The sequence below is a fragment of the Mus pahari genome, chromosome 6, assembly GCF_900095145.1.
Source record: "Mus pahari chromosome 6, PAHARI_EIJ_v1.1, whole genome shotgun sequence".
NCBI classification, from domain to species: Eukaryota; Metazoa; Chordata; class Mammalia; order Rodentia; family Muridae; genus Mus; species Mus pahari.
In genome coordinates, this window is record NC_034595.1 from 17,916,094 (window position 1) to 17,934,643 (window position 18,550).

At 40.9% G+C, this 18,550-nt stretch overlaps 1 protein-coding gene across 3 annotated transcripts in view; it reads right to left on the bottom strand.

Moving 5' to 3' along the window:
- Tnc (tenascin C) overlaps nt 1-18,550 on the bottom strand; it is an 89,170-nt gene that overhangs the window by 62,239 nt on the left and 8,381 nt on the right. The gene's annotated exons all lie outside the window — the stretch shown is intronic.

Genomic DNA, 18,550 nt, shown 5'->3' on the forward strand with positions numbered 1-18,550 from the left:
AATGGTCTCTAGAAGAATCTTGACATTCCTCACTCAACTTTTGGAAATGTAAGGAGACAATAGAGAAAAGAAAGATATGGCAGAGCGTTAGAAAAAGGTAGGGAGGGGTTTGTATCGCAGCTTCAGATCTGAGCACTTAGGTAAGTTACTTAACTTTCCCCCTTGTTTGACTTTTTACAGTGAAAATCCTGGACAATGGCAGGGTTAAAAGGGTGACAAGATGAGATCATTCCTTGTCCCTCAGTATTTACTAGCCACACCTTCTGAGGGAATTTTTCTGGTCCTGTGAAGTGTAGCCACAGGAGATGTTCAGTGACTCCTGAATGTAATTACTGATTCTTCAAGCTGAAATAAGCGCTTCTGTTTCTCTGTCCCTGGAGACAGAGGGGAAAAAAAGCTCAGTATCCAGGGGAAAATGAGGTTTTTAGGTCCTACACTGCTTCCTTCTAGGCGTGAGGCTCTTGCATAGCATCCATTCTTTGTACCTCAGAGTCCCTTCTCCTTGATTTATCTATCCAGAACACTGCACAACCTCAGCTTTAGAAGGACTTGACAGAGCACTTCAGAATCAGGTACCCAAATTAAGAGTTGTCCACGAGTTTCTAGTGTCTTCTTAGACTGGGCAGGACCGAGAGAATTTATACTGAATGTTCTATAGCAACCAAAGTTCTGTGGGTGGTAGAAATAAATATAAGATCAGGCATGGACTCTTCTAACAAAAAAACTAACAAAAAAATAGAACAATCCTTTTAGTATTTAGAGAACAAAGAAAAACAAGAATGTAGATGATTTGTCTTCTGAGAATAGAGTCAACTGCTTATGGCTTTGAAAATCACAGGAATTGTCCAAAGAATAGCAGAGTATGGCTTATTGGGAAGGAAGCAATTGAGGATGTGACATAATTAGTGAGGAGGATTAGATGAGACAGAATGTGGAGGAAGATGTACCTTGAAGTTCTTTTGACTGCTGAGCTCAGTCACGATGCCATTCATACACACAGACATTCAGGTAGGGTAGAGGAGCTGTCAAAGATGCTTGAGAAATTACTGAGTGAAAACATGAGAGCCTAGCTAAACTGTGGCTCATTTTAAGACTTACAAAACAATGGCTTACATACATATGAGAGAAATAAGTACTTGGGAGATAGTTATCTACAGTCTTCTCTCATCAAGACACACACCTGAGCTGTTGGTTGAGACCCCAAAAGGAGACTTAAGGATAATGTGGAAAGAGAGATGCTATTTCATAGTGTAGTTAAGAGGGGGAGGAATGATATTTTTGAGGGTTATCTTTCACATCAGCCTATGGTGTCTGAGGATTGGGGATGGTGCTTTGGGAAAGACCATCCACATCTTCGGTGTTGTGGAACATCTAAGCCCTTTCTGGTTCTGTAACTTGGGCAAGATATTGGTGGTTCAATCCATAACCCTGGCCTTGTTTATAAAATAAGGCTCAGAAACAATTTCAAGGTTGGCTTATTCAGTAAAGTGCTTGTCCTGAAAGCATGAGGACTTAAGTTTGGTTCCTTGAATCTATGTAAAAGGGTGGTCATAGGAGTACATGCCTGTAGATCTCTGAGGCTTCTGTGTCATCTGCAAGTTCCAGACCAAGTGATAGGCCCAGTCTTACCTCCCTTCCCCCCAAAAAAAACCCAAACCCCTAAAACAAGGTTGATGTCTCTGGAGGAAATTGAGGAAAAACACTTAAGGTTGACTTCTGGCTTCTGCAGCACCACCACTACCACCACCCACACAAACACCACACACACACACACACACACACACACACACACACACACACACACACACCAGGGGGAATAATGGATTAGAGGTCTGTATTGGAGCTTCAGAACTTTGGTGCTTTATAGGTAGCCAATCAACAGGACATGACATTGTGTTGCACTCTTGGGATCACACTCTAGCAAGAGTCTGTGCCAATAGCACTTTTTGCTTAAGCCAGAACTTGACCTTGGTTGAATCCAGTCCCAAATTCACTGGCAACTTGGATCTGGATTAGAGAAGCTGTAGAAATCACTGGTGTATGAGAAACTAAACCTCGTGAAGATCAATTTGCTAGGAATAGAAATGTGTACTCTAGAGAAGGTAGAACTGGAGAGAAATAATGATGTTAGCAATGGAAAATATTCTGCTGCATGCAGATAACTGGCTGGTTTACGTTTCTTCTGAGGACAGGCTTTGGGGAAATTAGTTGAGATTGTAGTTTGAGAAATTGAGGTTAGACATGGGGAGTCAAGTTCAGATAGCTTGTGCTTTTATAATTTCAGGATGAACAATTTAATCTACAAAGACCATAAAAAGTACAGACAAATGATTATCACTGAAAAAAAAAACATTTTTTGTGTGGGAATGTTTTTGCCTACATGTATATCTGTATGGATATCATATGCATGCCTGCTGCCTGTGCATATATCTATGTACCACATGCATGCCTGCTGCCTGTGGAGGCCAGAAGAATGAATAATAACCCCTAGAACTCAAGTTATAGATGGTTGTGAGCTGCCATGTAGGTGCTAGGAACCACATGTGAGTCCTCTGGAAGTACATCAGATGCTCTTAACAATAGATTCATCTCTCCAGTGCTCTGGACTCTTAATATTTATGGGAAGTGACTAGAAATGAAGAGTCCGGAGAATGTGTTATAGGAAGCTGACTCCTATAACATGACTTGTGCTCCTTCATTCATAGCTGAGGAAGCCAACACGGAGTGTATCAGTATTACCATATATCAATCCCAGGGAAGGAGATGTGGGATTGTCTTCCTGTACCCAAAAGAACAAGTGCTGTTGTATATGCTCTTTATGGATCACTGGGTTGGTGATTATCTTTAATCATCTCTTCACAGACTGGAGACCATTATGAGATAAAGGAGTTATTCTTTGAATATTTTCCCTGGTCATAGCTGGAGAATAAGCAATACATGATTTCAGTTTTAGACAAGTATTAACTTTATCTGGATAGCCTTATGTGGTTGGAGACACCCTCTGAGTTAGTTACTTGTGACATCGTGATTAGTAGCTCATGGAATGTGTTTATCTTTTTGACTTAGGTACATACATGGAATATCCTGGACTTGGATAGACAACAATGATTCTACTTTTTCAAATGGAGCTGAACTTGTTTCCACATCATTTTGGCAACTCTAAGGTATTACAGCAAAATTTTCTTCTGGCTAACAGGGGAGAAAATTTTATTGTGCTAGGTCAGTCAAGCATGGGGCTGCTAACACAGACTTCTAAAATGGTCTACAAATTCCTCACTCCTCGTCCCTCCCAACATCCATAAATTCCTTCTTGGAATGTGTCAGGAAGAGCCAGGAGCCAGGAAATAGCCTTAAGTGTAGATTTGTTTTCCAAGGACATCTGATCCCCTCAGTTGAGTGAATCCAGGACACTCTGGGTGAAAAAAAATACAGAGAAAACGTAAACTCACAAACCAAAGAACCTCCTGAGCCATGTGGGTCTGAATTTTTGCACTGGCAAGTCATTATCTATTTGAGATAGGATCATAGACCCTTAATTGGTGTCCAGTATCATATAATAATATAATGGGACTGCCGATTGTCTCAGAGAGTTGTCACTTAAAAATGATTTGTTCTTTTTTTTTTTTTCCATTAGAGAAGAGTTGAATGATGTGCTATAGGCCTTGGCATAGACTTAGGCTAGTGGAGAGTTTCAGAGAGCAGTAATGGACAGCTGTGTGCTTGTACTGAGTTCACAGGTCAGTCAAGGAGGCAGTCATAGAAACAGACCTTTACTGGGAGGAATCATACATGCTCAAGTGAATAAATGTCCTAGAAGAGACGACGTGATGTTTGGGACCACCTGCTCTAGAGGCAGCCAAATATTGTTACAGTTTGACTCTGTATTAGTCCTATTAGTATGAACGACAGCGAGTCGTAAATTGTCTTTAGATTAAAAAGACAATGTGTGGCAGCAATTCCACATAATTCCACCTTGTTGCTATGGCAGTGGATGTAAAATATTGCTTGTCTAGGCCTATGTGTTAACATCTGTATAATGACAACATCAATACCAGCTGCACGTGAGAAGAAATGAGATAATTTATGCAAAACATTTTCATAGCTAACACTTAAAAGAAGTTAGACCTTAGCGTCTGACAGGCATGGCTGCTTCGTCTTGTTCGGAGAAGGCAGTTAGCAGAGGCTACTTCGCGACCAAGAATAAATTCTTAAGGTGCTGTCGAGAAGTCCTTCCTTCTCCCCAAACCTATTCAGTTTTCCTTAAGTTCATTGTTTCTTTCTCTTTCCTCCTCTTTCTCTTCCCCCTCCTTCCTTTTCTCCCCCTTAGGTTTTATTTAATTGTGCATGAGGGTCTGTGTGCATGCATGAGGGTCTGTGTGCATGCATGAGGGTCTGTGTGCATGCATGAGGGTCTGTGTGCATGCATGTGGGTCTGTGTGCATGCATGAGGGTCTGTGTGCATGCATGTGTACACAGCTTCTGGGAGCCAATTGTCACCTTCCACTTGTTGGAGGCAAGGTCTCTTTTGCTTCTTTGTTGCACTGGTCCCAGTTTATTAGCGGGTCCATGAACTCCTAGGTGATTCTGTCCCTGCTTCTCTTCCTGCTGTAGGAATGTTGGGATTACATACTGCTGTGATTCCATCTGGCTATTTACGTGGCTCCTAGGGATCTGAACTTGGGTCATCAGGCTTACTCTGTAAGCACCTTCACCTACTGAGTAAGCACCTTCACCTACTGAGTAAGCACCTTCACTTACTGAACCATTTTTCACAGTAGTTCCCACTGTGGCTTTCTCTGTGGAAGCCCACAGTCCTCAGTGTTTCAGTTAGTCTGATATCAGGGCATTCTGAAATCCTTAGGAGATTGAAAAGGCTGTGGCTGCAGACCCAGGATTCCCTTAGCCTTGGTCTAATTCAGTAGCAGGAACAAGGGAGTGAATGAGTTGGGTGGAGCTCTTTTCTGGGAGGTCAGAACTTTGGCCAAGACTTCTCTGAGGCCGAGAGCTGCTACTGGGATGGTTGTCCATGATACCCGGCCAGCGATTTCTTCACAACAGACTGTCTGTGGTTTAGTCTTTCAAAACTGTTCTCTTAATGGAAAACACTTGGCCCAGCCTCGCAGTGCTTTCCATATGCAGTCAGAAATCAGATTATAAAATCAAAATCATAACTGAGCAGGGATTACAACCAACAGTAGAGGATCACTGAGTCCAGAGGTGGTAAATTAATGGTACCCACATACTGTGTACATGCAGACAAATAATGACACAGTTCTGAGCAAGTCCTATTGTAGGCTTATGCTGCATAGACTACCCCAAACAGCCATATACATTCATTATAGCATATATTTATTTATGGGAACCATTATGTGAAATGGATCTATAATATTATATTGTATATTTGGAATTTACTAAGACTGTACATATGTGTTAGTCTCATCCTATACAAACCAAGTAACTATGTGTGGTGGTAGATACGTTAGCTATGATCTTGAAACTGGTAACATTTCTATCTGTCTGTCTACTAAGAATCACATTATACACCAATGCTTTTAAATTCTACCTCAGTAAAGCTAGAAAAAATAAATAAAAATAAGGCCAAGAAAATGTCTCTTTGCAACTGATGGTGACTACTATAGAAAACCATAACCAAACAAGATGCAAAGTTATGGAGCTCAGCCCAATGAATATATCTGCAAAATACTCCCACACGTAAGTTTCAGGGGATGTTGTAGAAGATAGGGTAAAAGAGTGTAAGAACCAGAGAATTGAGGAGTCTGGTATGAATCTGTGTTTCCTAGTAATATCAATAGCTATCCTCACAAAGTCTCACCAACAATGGCTCGCCAAATCTGAGCTGACTAAGGATGCCACCAACAGACATGAGAAAGTTCATATGGAAAGCCTAAACCCTACAGAAAGAACACTAGGTGATCAAGCAATGCACTGGCAATGGAAGAGGAGGTCCTCTCCAGAGAAATGGTTGTTCCCTGCTAAAGTGTCAGCCCTGAAACACACATGTAAGTTTATAATGATAAGGACTGGACATGTGATATTTAGGAATATATATGTATGTTCACATACATGTATGCTTGCAATAGCAACTAGTGAAAAAGGAGGCCATGCATTTGAAGGATAGCAGGGAGGGGTATGTGGGAAGGCTTGGAGAAAAGAAGGTGGAGGAAGAAATGTCATAATTATATTATAATCTCAAAACTAAAATAAAAATCGTAGAAAGAAGTACATATGAAAAGTTTTCGTTAATGCTTGAGTCCATTGTAATGGTCCCCAGAGAGAAGTACAAGGGAAAGGAACTGAAATGACTCTTGTGGTAAGAGCTTTCTAGAATTCTTGATTCTGTGTGTCTTTATTCCATCCATCCATCCATCCATCCATCCATCCATCCATCCATCCATCCATCCATCCATCCTTATTAAATACCTACCATGCGTCAAGCCTCTAGTTAAACATGAATGACACAACAGTAGCCAAAGCAAATGTGATCTTTATTGTAATAAAGCTTAAAACTTCCTCCTGAACAGTCTAAAAGGTAACTGTTTTTCAACCTACTCTCAAGTGCCACTACAAACTAGAACATGTTGCATGGTCCTAGCCCAACAGAAAGGGGATGGCATGCTGAAATTCTTTCCAGAGATAATTGCTTCTTACTCACTGTGGGCTTCACAGTGTGAAGGACACTGGGGAGGAGTGACTGAGTGAAGAACTGTGTCCTTTTCCCAGAGGTCATTATGGAAATGCATGTGGAGACTATGCATGCATAAGAGTAGCAGCAGCGTCAGCCTCAGGGAAAGAGATAAGGAGTGGAAGTGGTACTCTTGGCTAAGGAGCTCATGGAGGGATTACTGAAGGAGGAAAGACCCAGGTGAACCAAATACTGGTTGAAGAGTTCTTGAGAGTTCAAGGAGAAGGATACCAACAATGATAATAGAAGTCAAAAAGATACTGAGTTATTCATTGCTTGTATTTTTCCAGAGCTTGTGCTAAGCATTTTAAGCACAGGATTTCAAATTCTTTCCAAGTTGCAAGATAAAGTTTTTAATCTTCATTTTGAAGATAAAGAAACTGAAGCACACACTTATTATGTCACATGTGCAAATTGGGATGTCACTAAGGAGTAAGGATGTGAACTCAAGTCCCCCTGAGTCCATCATCATTCACTGCCCTTTGCACTGGAAGTCAATGAAGGGAGTTAGTATTTGAGAGCAGTTGCTGCTCTGCCTATCTGACCTTCAAACAGCAGGCTGAAGGGCGGGGTCAATCAGCTCCGTGGGATCAGAACCTGATGGTGCTGCTGTGGAGTGAAGCAAGCTGTTGGGCACCTCTGAGATGCTGCAGAATCTGACTCATTATTGGAGAGAGGTCTTGGTGTCTTGAAAGCCCACTTGCCCCTCTTGAATGGACAGTTTTAATCTGTCCTCCGAGTGAAACTAAAATACCATCCATTACTGGTAGTTAGTTATCTTCCTTTCTGTCTTTTGAGTTGAGCACTATTTAAGAAAGGTTTTGATGTCTAGAAATGTTTCAATTCTATTTTATACTTATGCTAGGTTGATTTAGTTATGCATTGCACACATAGTTATACTACAGACTATATAGAGATTTAGGTTTCATGTTATACGTGGGAGGCAAGTTATATGTGGCATCGAGCTGTGTATACTCAACACTAAAAACTGTACCTAAGATACAACCAACCACAGTTTTAGAATGTTCTTGGTTGTAATGACCTGTTGCAATTTGGCAATAGTTCTGTCAAACCAAATTTAGCCTTCCACTTAAACATAAGCAAAATGGCTAATATTAAATACAAAGGGATCCAGATATTATATTGATTTTTTTTTCCTTTCAGGTATTTGGATGAAAAACTGGTGGTATTTTGTGGCTCCCTTCCTCCCTTTTCTTGAACAGAAGCTTCATTACTAACCAAATTAAGTCCCCAAATTTTAATCCATAAAATATTTCCATCTAGACACAATAATGAGATTCATATTCGTGGTTTAGTATACCTAAGAGCAGCTCTCATGAAAAATGACTAGGCCCATTGATACATTCAGACCACAAGCTACCTCCTGATGGTCTGGTTTCAATTTTTGAAATAAAATTTCTGCAGAGCAGTAGTTTTTTCCCTCTTCTGCTCCTTGCCTAGACATAAAAGAAAAATGAAAAGTGGGTTTGACCAAATGGCAACACTATAGATTCCTATGAAATTCTTGAAAATCATTTCAAAAACAAATTTGAATTCATTTCTCCTGGAACAATAGCCTCCTCTATTTTAAATTTCCACCAGAATTTTAAGAAATGCAGTTGGCTCTTTCACAGGTCTCAAATGATTGGGCCAAGGTTAAAGAATTAGAGCTATTTATTCAGGAGGGACAGGTTATGGATAGAGAGCAGCCCAGGAGCAGGACACTGTGAATGCATGTGCTAAATATTTGGCATTTGGGGACTAGAGTGTTCGGAAACCTTTTCTGAAATAACAGTCTTGGTATTCGAATGAGTGGGATTCTGCTGGCCTGAGGTTTCCTCTTAGATGCAGCCAGAAAGAGACACTGGCAATTACCATACCCAGGAGGCATCAAGATCAGCCAACCTTGATACACTTTGATAGGAGCTGACCCCTAAAATAAAAATGGATCTCTAAGATGGGTAGCAAGAAAGCAGACACTATGGAAAAACTGAGTCCACTCCAGTAATTAACTAGTGTGCCTAGAAAAGGCATGCAGACACGTGGTGTCTACTTTTTCTTTCTCAAAAATGGATCACCTAAAAGCTACAATAATAACCAGTCCTGATTGAAAACATCTGTACTGTCTGTGCCTTATATGGATTATTTCATTGCTTCTTCTCAAAGATCCCTGACATTTCTTCCTTTACTTTCCTCTCCCTGAGGATGGGGAAACTGAGGTCACATAGCTAGAAGAGGAGAGGGGAGTTTAATTCAGGTGGTCTGACTCATCAGTTAGAGGCAGCGTTCTTAACCCTCAGTTTTCCTCCAGCAATTTAGTGATGCCAAAGGCTGACTTGCATGACTAAGTTCAAAGGATTAACTTCAAAATAAGCTTGAGTTTGCCACTCCCACCCCCCAAAAAAAAACCCTATTAACTGTGTAAAACAACTTTATGAAGTTACACAAGAGCCAGAAAAATAGAGATAAGCCTAAACTCAGAATTAGGCTTAATTTAGCCATACAAACGCAGGAAGCTATTTCCTAACGTGTAGTCTGTGGCATGTTGAGAGGTATTAATGCTGAGCGAAAAGTTATTTCCTAGTTAATCATGTTTGGAGAAGGCTATTTTTAAAGCCAATGTTATTTTAAGCTAAACAAATTACACATCTTACTTTACTTCAGGATTTTCCAGGGTCTTTTATGTGTTTGTGAAAACCTCCAAGAAGAAGATCGTTTATAGTGTGTTTCCCAAACTAACTTGATTCTTTTGTGTTTGAAGTACGTCATAGGCTGGGTTTGATGGCACACAAGGGGCGGCAAGTACTGGCACAGGACAAACCCTTGATCCTTTCCCTCTTTTCAGTCCTTACACATTAGAAATGATGCTATACCTGGCTAGGACCTGTCTTTCACAAAAGGGTGAAGCCCCAGGATGGAAGAGCTCAAGCAACTAGAACCTAGGGTGAGACAAATCAGTATTATTTATTTGGTTCCCATTACAAACATCTTTTCATCACGATCCGAGCTTAGGCAACCAGAGAACGTTGTTCATATTTTCCTGCTATCAAAAGCACAGAGTTGGGAGAGTTCAGCAAGTTATCTAGTCGGCGCAGCATGAATCTGAAAAAGGGTACTGTCTCTGTCTTATTCTGTGGAAATTTAGGTTCCTTTTGTTCTATCGAGTATTTTTTTTTTTTTTTGAAACAGGATTTATTACTTGGTTTCAGAAATTAACATTTATGTAATAGTTTAACGCCAGGGGAACTCTCACTTTCATTAGTGTGAATGACGATGTCGGAGTCATAGAGGGAGAATGAAATTGGAAAACTGGGGAATGCACAGTGATTTTATTTACCATTTTGGACTTGAGGAGAAGGCATGAAGCCAAGTGAACTAATGTCTATATCTCTAGCACATCTCTAGAGCTGGAAGAGAACAGCCTGCTCCCCTTCAGCTTGGCCCAGAGAGAATGCTAATAAATGAGAGGATGATAAAGCAAGACATAGCAGACAGGGGAGTTTAAACATCAATGGGTCCTGGAAAATTGGGCCTCATACTATGTATAGCCAAGAAATCAGTCAGAATATGAGAAAATTTCAGAGACCCTGAAACTTCAAACTTTCTTTTGGAATTTTGCATTGGGTTTGTTAACTTGACACAATTGAGTCACCTGGGGGGGGGGGGAATCTCAATAATGAATTGTCTAGATGAGGTGGTTTGTGGGTTTGTTTGTTTTGGTTACGTTAATTGAGGCAGAAAGACATGCTCATCATGGGTGGTACCATTCCCTAGACAGGGTATCCTGGACTATATAAGAGCAAAAAAGTAATCTGAACACAGACAGATATGCATACCTTAATTCAACACTCAGTTCTTTTGACGTTGAATGTAATGTAGCTACTAGCTGCTTCAAGTCCTTGTGCTATACTGTCCCAAAATAATGGATCCCAAGTTGTGAACAAGATCAACTTTTTCGTGTTTTTCTCAGAGTATTTTATCATAGTGGCAGTGATCAGAAGGAGGCAGAATTTTATGTCTGAACAAGCAAATGTTCAAGGAAGGAAAGAGAACTAAATTCCTTCTCAGCAGAGTTATTTATTTCAGCATATGGTGGGGTAATCAGAATATTTAACCTGAGGGAACAGGGTTAGGAATGGCCACAGAAGAAGGAAAGGGAGAAGAAGAAGGTGGGGAGGGAAAGGGCGCTGATAACAGAGGGAGGGATGGAGGGGGGGGGAAGGGAAATGAGTGAGAGAGTGAGAAAGTGCAAAATAGATAAAGGGAGGATGGGCCACAGTCATGACTATCAGTCTTCTACACTTTCTTCTAGTGTAGAGTTTGGCATTGTGCCTCTACCTGTTCTGGGAAGACTTTTTAGACAAACCTTTATTTCTGTCTTGGTCTTATTATGTGTATAATAACATATGGCTTGCCAAGGTCACAGTGACTGGAAACTGCATGAAAATCTGGCATACTCATTGGGAGGGTCAGTCAACATTTTCTTAAATGACCTGAGAATGAATGTGCTGTCAGATCACCTCTTTCTCCTAGGGTTTGAATCTGAGTCACCTCCTTGGGTTCCCAGTTTGAATACTTAGTCTTCAGCTATGGGAATAATTTGGATGCTGTAGAGCCTTTGGGAATGCGGGCCAGGTGGATAGAAGTAGGCCAGAAAGGTGGGTGGTGGGCATTGTGGGTTTAGAGCCAATCTCTTTCCAGTCTAATTTCCTATGCTCCCTGCCGTCCAGGTAAGCAAGCCAGGGCTTCATGCTTCTGACACCTCAGGCTGAGTCCTGAGCTGCCCTCCCCTCCCATCCTGGAGTAAGGCTCTGAAATCCTGAGTCCAAATAAACCCTTTTTCTTCTATGTTGCTTCTATCAGGTATTTCGGTTGCATAGACATGACTTCATAAGTATCTAACTTTGCTATTATAGCAGGCACTGTTATAGAAAATATGCAGACAAACACAGCTGTGCTGTAATAAAAAAAAATAATGTACAAAAATAGGCTTCTACATCACATTTTGCTGACCCCTGGCGGAATATGGTGATTATTACAGTTGTTATAGACCCAAATAGAGCTGGATTGGCAATAAAAACCAACATTTTGTTATTTACTGTCTATAAATCTGTTTTGTGAGCCTGGGGAAGAGTTCAGTGGATAAAGGCACCTGTCGTCAACCCATATGATTTGAGATCAATCCCTGAGACCAACGTGAAATAAAGAGAGAATTAACTCCCCTAAATTGTCAAATTGTCCTCTGACTTCTACAAATACGTTTGCCTGCTTGTGTGCATACACACACACACACACACACACACACACACACACACACACACACTTTAAAACAAACTTGTCTTGTGCCTAATGTTACGCTTCAGGCTTTTCACTGATTTCATTACTGATATAAAACGCTAGTGAGGAGCGTATTACTGTACCTGCTTGGAAGTTAGACTAAGACACAGGGAAGCGTAAGAGCTAGGTCATGAGGCAGAAGCAGCCTTTGAAGCTTGCACTGTGGCCCTCATGTGGGACATTTCGATCATACGGTGCCACACTGGGGTGGCTCCTCAAACACTTTCTTCAGTTCTGAAAAAAAAAAAAAAAGTGCCAACTTAAAAGTTGGACTGCTCCGTAAGGAAAAAGATAAGGAATGCAGAAACGGTTCCTTCATCTTCTGCTTCCCAGACCCCTAGCAGCTGTTTAAGTGGCCTCCACATGTAACTCTGGAATTATTTGACCTCTGCCTTCCTCACTGAGCTCTGGCTGGCTCTCCTACTTTGTGTACTTTTTCTCTGGAGAGCCCCGAAGCCAAGGTGCACTGTTTGCAAGTGGTTATTAGCTCCTGGGTACATGCTGGCAAGTTCCCTTTGGCTTAGACTGGGTTCCAGAATCTGCCAGGGTCTGGCTTTGCTCATTGGGTTCCCCAGCCAGAAAGAGCTGCTAATTGGGATGACACTCTACATGTCTCTGCCTCTCCAGCTAGGTTTCCTGACCTGGGCATGCCTGTTTTGGCTCAAGTGGGATGTTTGCCCTTTTTACTGTCAGCTTAAATGTGTGAGGGCAAAGTTACAGTTCCCTTAAGCATCTGTGGAGCCTGGTGCCCTGGTATCACTTCCGAGATCATGGGCCAACACATTTCAAGGCAGCTTTCATATGGATAAGGGCATCAGTGGTCCCATCAGGTTAGGAATATGGACTCACCAGAGCTGGACAGAATTTCTCAGATTCTGAATCTGATTGCATCAAACATTCCATTAGTTTCTAATCAAACAGGGATATTCGGATTTTTTTTTTTTGGTGGGGGATTTATTATTAGAGATTTTTACTATTAATTCAACCTCATTCCTCAGTATTTGTCTGTTTAGACTTGTTATTGTTTAATTGTGGTGTTATGGGTACCCAGATACTTATTAATTTCTTCTAGGATTTTATATATGTTTGTTAATAGTTGATCCTAATAGTCTTTAGTGATCTGTTGTATTCATTTGTTATTAGCTGTAATATCTCTGATTCAGATTTCTAACCAATGCCTAAAGACCTCAGCTCCATATTCTGTTCTGACGTCTCCTTTGAAAGTTTTAGGAGTTAGTCTGGCTCCTTTCTATCACCTCTCCTCCCTAGTGGCATGATCTGGATATTTGTGGATACTCCCAACACTCATATATTGAAACCTAGCAATATTACTATTACTTGGTGGAAAGTAACTGGTCATGTGGATAAGGCTGTCTATAATGGCATCAGTGTCCTTCAGAATGATGCCCATGGAACCTCCTTGTCTCTTCCAACCTTTGTAGGCACAACTGTAAATCTTAATCTATGAACCAGGATGTGGGCACTTCCAAAACATGGAATCTATTGGTGCTTTATTCTTAAGATCAAATTCTCCAGGCAAGTGGATTTCTGTTCTTTCCATACTACCCTGCATACAAAATTTTGCCATAGAAGCCCACATAGAAGAAAAATAGTTTTATAATGAATTATAGGATATTACCTTATTGTTTCTATTGCTGTGTTGTCAGCCTTTGGAACTGTAACTGAAAAGACCATATGAACCCTGAATTTCCAAGATGTTGTCAAGTGTTTCCAGACTTAGCAGCCACAGAAATCTCTTTAAGTGACTCTCAGTAAGGATCTGTTTCATAGGACACAATTTGAGAACAGCTTACCAAGTGGGGTCTTATCACCAAGAACTGTCTCAAAAGCAGTATCAACATAAATGACCACCACCATTTGTGTCACATACCAGTTTTTTGGAAGCAATGAAATACACAATACTATTTAATAATCATCATGATCTTCTAAGATAGGCATTGCTATATTGTGTCATATATATATATATATATATATATATATATATATATATATATTAAAGTTAGAGCAGTTATTTAGTCAAGTTTGCATAGCAAACAAAAATATTTTGGACCCAGAGCCCTCAGACACCGAAGCCACACTAGTAATCATGATTCATTTCTTTCTATGGGTTGTGATTTTCCCCATATCCAAACACAAAGAGATCCTTGTCTTCATCTCTTCCCTGAGACTATTCATTCCTCCCACTACTTGGTGATCGATCAATCTTGTTACAACAGCCATCTCTGACTCACTCTCAAATCCCCTAACAGATGTCCTCTGTCCTTGGTACTGGCTTTTCCCAAATCCCAAGTAATGATGGCAGTTATTTTTAGGACTGGCTTTGAAAGCAAAGATAATGCTTGAAGTCTGTGTCCTGACATGGTTTCCTGTCCAGTGCTAGAAACATGTCAATGACTTCTAACTCTAGCTTTTCTAAGCAAGACTCATGAGAAATGGATTTTTGAGTCTTGGAAATAAGGACTTTTATCAGGTATTTAAGATTAACTTTGAATCATGCTGATTTTCAGGTGAACTGGGTATAAATATCCTCTTGAGAACTGCTGTGTTGGAAGGGTTTGTCTATTGTATAATAATTACAGTTCGATATAAGGAATGGTGCAGAAGGACACAGTATGGGAGTATCTGTTGTACCTGGAGGAGGTGACATCAGAACTGACAACTGAAGAAAGAAGATTGTTTAGATATAAAACAGAGAATGCCATTTTATGTAAGAGAGAATGACATTTACAAGAAAAAAAAAACAGCATAAAAGCTGTGTGTGGAAAGCATGGTGCTAGCTGAGGCCCAGAGTCTGCTTGGAGGCCAGGGGTATGGATGATAGGAAACCTTGAATATCAACTAGGTGATGCCAGTTTTCTTCATAAAAAATAACTACTTGTAAATATTTGGGCATAGACATTCTAGCCTCTATAATTCTAACTCGTGACATAGATCAAAGGTGTGATGGGGCTCCAGTAGGAATCTAATGTATTGGCTCATTTATAAGATGCTGAGAATTGAGTATGGAGGTTGCTAATGGAGGGCACGGGGAGGCAGCGAAGTGCTTGACTTGTGTTACTTACTTTGTCATTGATTAGATCAAAATCCCCAAAAGGAAGCAACTTAAGGGAGGAAAAGTTTAATTTTGGCTCACTGTTTCAGAGAGGTGTAGTCCATCATGACAGAAAACAGTTTAAAGTTGTGAGACAGTAAAAGACTAAGATGTCATCAAGAGACTTCATCACCTATTCTGGGGAGTAGTGGTGGTATAGCCCATCTACAGATACTTACAACATGCTTGGCAGTACCTTTTTGGAATTTAAGCATGACATAAGGAGATGTGGTTGGGTATCAGTTTAACAATGGATGGAGTTGTGATGATTACTCTTGGTTGTCAACTTGAATGGATATGGAATCAGCTCAGAAGTGTACATCAAGGCAGGTCTGTAAGGCTATTTACTAGGAAAATTAAGAAGGGAAGCAATCTCAGAGTGTGTGGAAAATTCCCGTGATGGCAGTATATGAGAAGATCCAAGGGAAAAGGGAAAAGCTACTTCTCTCTCTCTCTCTCTCTCTCTCTCTCTCTCTCTCTCTCTCTCTCTCTCTCTCTCTGAGACAGGGTTTCTCTGTATAACCCTGACTGTCCTGGAACTCACTTTGTAAACCAGGCTGGCCTCGAACTCAGAAATCCGCCTGCCTCTGCCTCCCGAATGCTGGGATTAAAGGTGTGTGTCACCACACCTGGCTTTGTTTGTTTGTTTGGGGGTTTTTTTTGGTAGCTATTTCTCTTCTGTCTGTTTGCATTACCCTCCCATTGGTGTGTGTACCTACTCTGTTGCAACTATTACCTCTGTTGCTACCATCTTTCACTGACAGGAGTACCCAGATTCTTTAGCTTCCCAATATGGACTAAAGATTAGGGGCTCTTCAGGGTTTTTCCAGACCTTAAACATCACATTGGATCTTCTGGGGCATCCAGCCTTGTAGAATGAACAGCCACCAGTTCTCTGGCTCTCCATTATGACAACAGTCAGTGTTATACTACAGATCATATTCTAATATGATAAACTGACCTAATAAATCTCCTTTAATATATATTCATCCTGTTAATTCTGTTTCTCAAGAGAGTCCTGACTAACATAGAAGCATGTGGAAGAAACCACTCACATATTGCAAGCCAGGAAGCACACAGCCAGAGATAAAGACAGGGAACAGGGCTGGATATAACATTCAAAGGCATATCACTTCTGCCACCCAGACCTTGCTCTTGAAATTCTTTATTTGACTATAGAATCTATGGTCTCTGGAACAACACCTCCAGTTGAGAATTTAGCACTGAGAGAACAAACCTTCAGTAGCATTTTCTATTCAAACCAAATGTGGTGGTTTGAATATGCTTGGCCCAGGGAGTAGCACTACTAGGAGGTGTGGCCCTGTTGGAGTAGGTGTGGCCTTGGTGGAGGAAGTATGTCAATGTAAGGGGTGGGATTGACCAGTCTTCCCCTGGTTCCCTTTGAAACAAGATGTAGAACTCTCAGCTCCTTCTCTAATGCCATGCCTGCTTATACACTGCCGGGCTCCCATCTTGATAATGGACTGAACTGCTGAACCTGTAAGCCAGACCCAATTAAATGATGTCCTTTATAAGAGTTGCCTTGGTCATGGTGTTTCTTCATAACAGTGGATACCCTAAGACACCATAACTGCAGCAGAGGACACACCATACTGTATATGGTATAGAAGAAAGAAAGAAAGAAAATGAAATTCTAAATTTAGTCTTAATTTATATGCTGGGAGGCCTATATTGATGATAAGAAAAGCAGGTACTTTTTATTTTGACTACTTTACCTTTCAGTAAAATATATTTTGTGTGACGGCTAATCTTGTTTGTCAATTTGACTGAATCTGGAATCTAAGCTACTGGGCCTTCCTGTGAGGGATTTTCTTGATCCAATTATTTGAAGCAGGATGGCCCATCTTAAATCTGGGTAGCACCTTCTGATGGCAGCTCGCATGGAAGATCATGAAACAAGGCAACTTATTTCTTTGACTCCTCATCTGTGGGGAAATCCCGCTAATTTAGGATAAACGTCTGGTTGTATCATCAGAACTCAGTGGAAAATGGAGGACTCCCATTACCAGCAGGGTTTCCCCTTCTCTGACTTTGTTTGGGGAGCCCAAGCTCTCAAGCCTTCTATTTTGGGAAAGGTGAATAGTCCTTGGCAGACCTACAAGTTCAACTTCCTCTCCCCACCCCCAATAAGAACCCTCATCATAAGGACCTGAGATTCCTGGAATGCCTCTCCACACAAATGAGGCATTCACAGAACTTTAAACTCTAGCCAATGATTTTATTTACCCTGAAAACTCCTTCCCACTCTCCAAGTCCCATATATAGCTCTGGTTCACCCTGAATAAAGTGTATGCGTACAAACCCAGTCCAAGTAAAGGTATGTACATAAGCTAAGGTCCTCTCAGCTGTTTCATTGAAGACCATTGGACAAGGTCTTTGTCTAAAAGATCTGAAACATTAAGACCACCCCATCCCACTACACACACACACACACACACACACACACACACACACACACACACACTCAGCCAGCCTGGGATCCTGCAGAACCCTAGTCATTTCAAACTCTGCTCCATCCTGTAGACTATGTTCAGCATCACGGAACCACAGCTAGACCCCAAACGCATGACACACATATCTTCACTCTTTCTGACATGGTCATCTACTCTGCTGCTGAGGCATTTCTTTATCAATAATAAAAGCAATTTCTTAGGGATTTCAACACAGCCAGGAGGCCAGCAGTTCTTCAGGAGTCCTCCAGGTTGTCAGTACCCAGTAGAGACTGCTGAGATATTCAGTCCTATAAACTCAACGCTTACTCGATTCTCAGCCTTTCCAGTATGAGAGAGCCATTGTTAGATTACTCAGACCACATCTGGTTAATCAGTTCTATTGCTCTTTGAGAACCTTGGCTAATATATTTGGAATTACTGTCTTGTAAAATGCTGCCTTGGGGTGATATTTGAAAGAAATCAGGGCCACCCAAATGATCTATGATAACCACCGTGAAATGGGTGAAAGAATTAAAATATTAGTGGTTGACAAAATTATTAGCTATAGCAAGCTAACTCAAAATTGACTATATTGATACTATCCTCAAGATTTCATCATGATCAAATTAGTTTAATGGATTACTTTTGAAACCAGGTGTGGTGGTGTATGCAAGTCATCCCATGACTAGGAAGCAGGAGGGTGGAGAAAACTCAAGGTCATTCTTGGCTACAGAGAAAGTTCAAGACCAACATCAGTTACCTAAGACCTGATCTCAGAATACAGAAGGTACAGCTAAACTGGCAGAGTGCTTGCTGGCTGTGTATAAAGGCCAGTGCTGCAAAATAGAAAGTTAAAGTTAAAAAAGTTAGAAAGTTAGAAGAGTTTCAAAAAACCAAAATCTCTTTCTCTCTCTCTCTCTCTCTCTCTCTCTCTCTCTCTCTCTC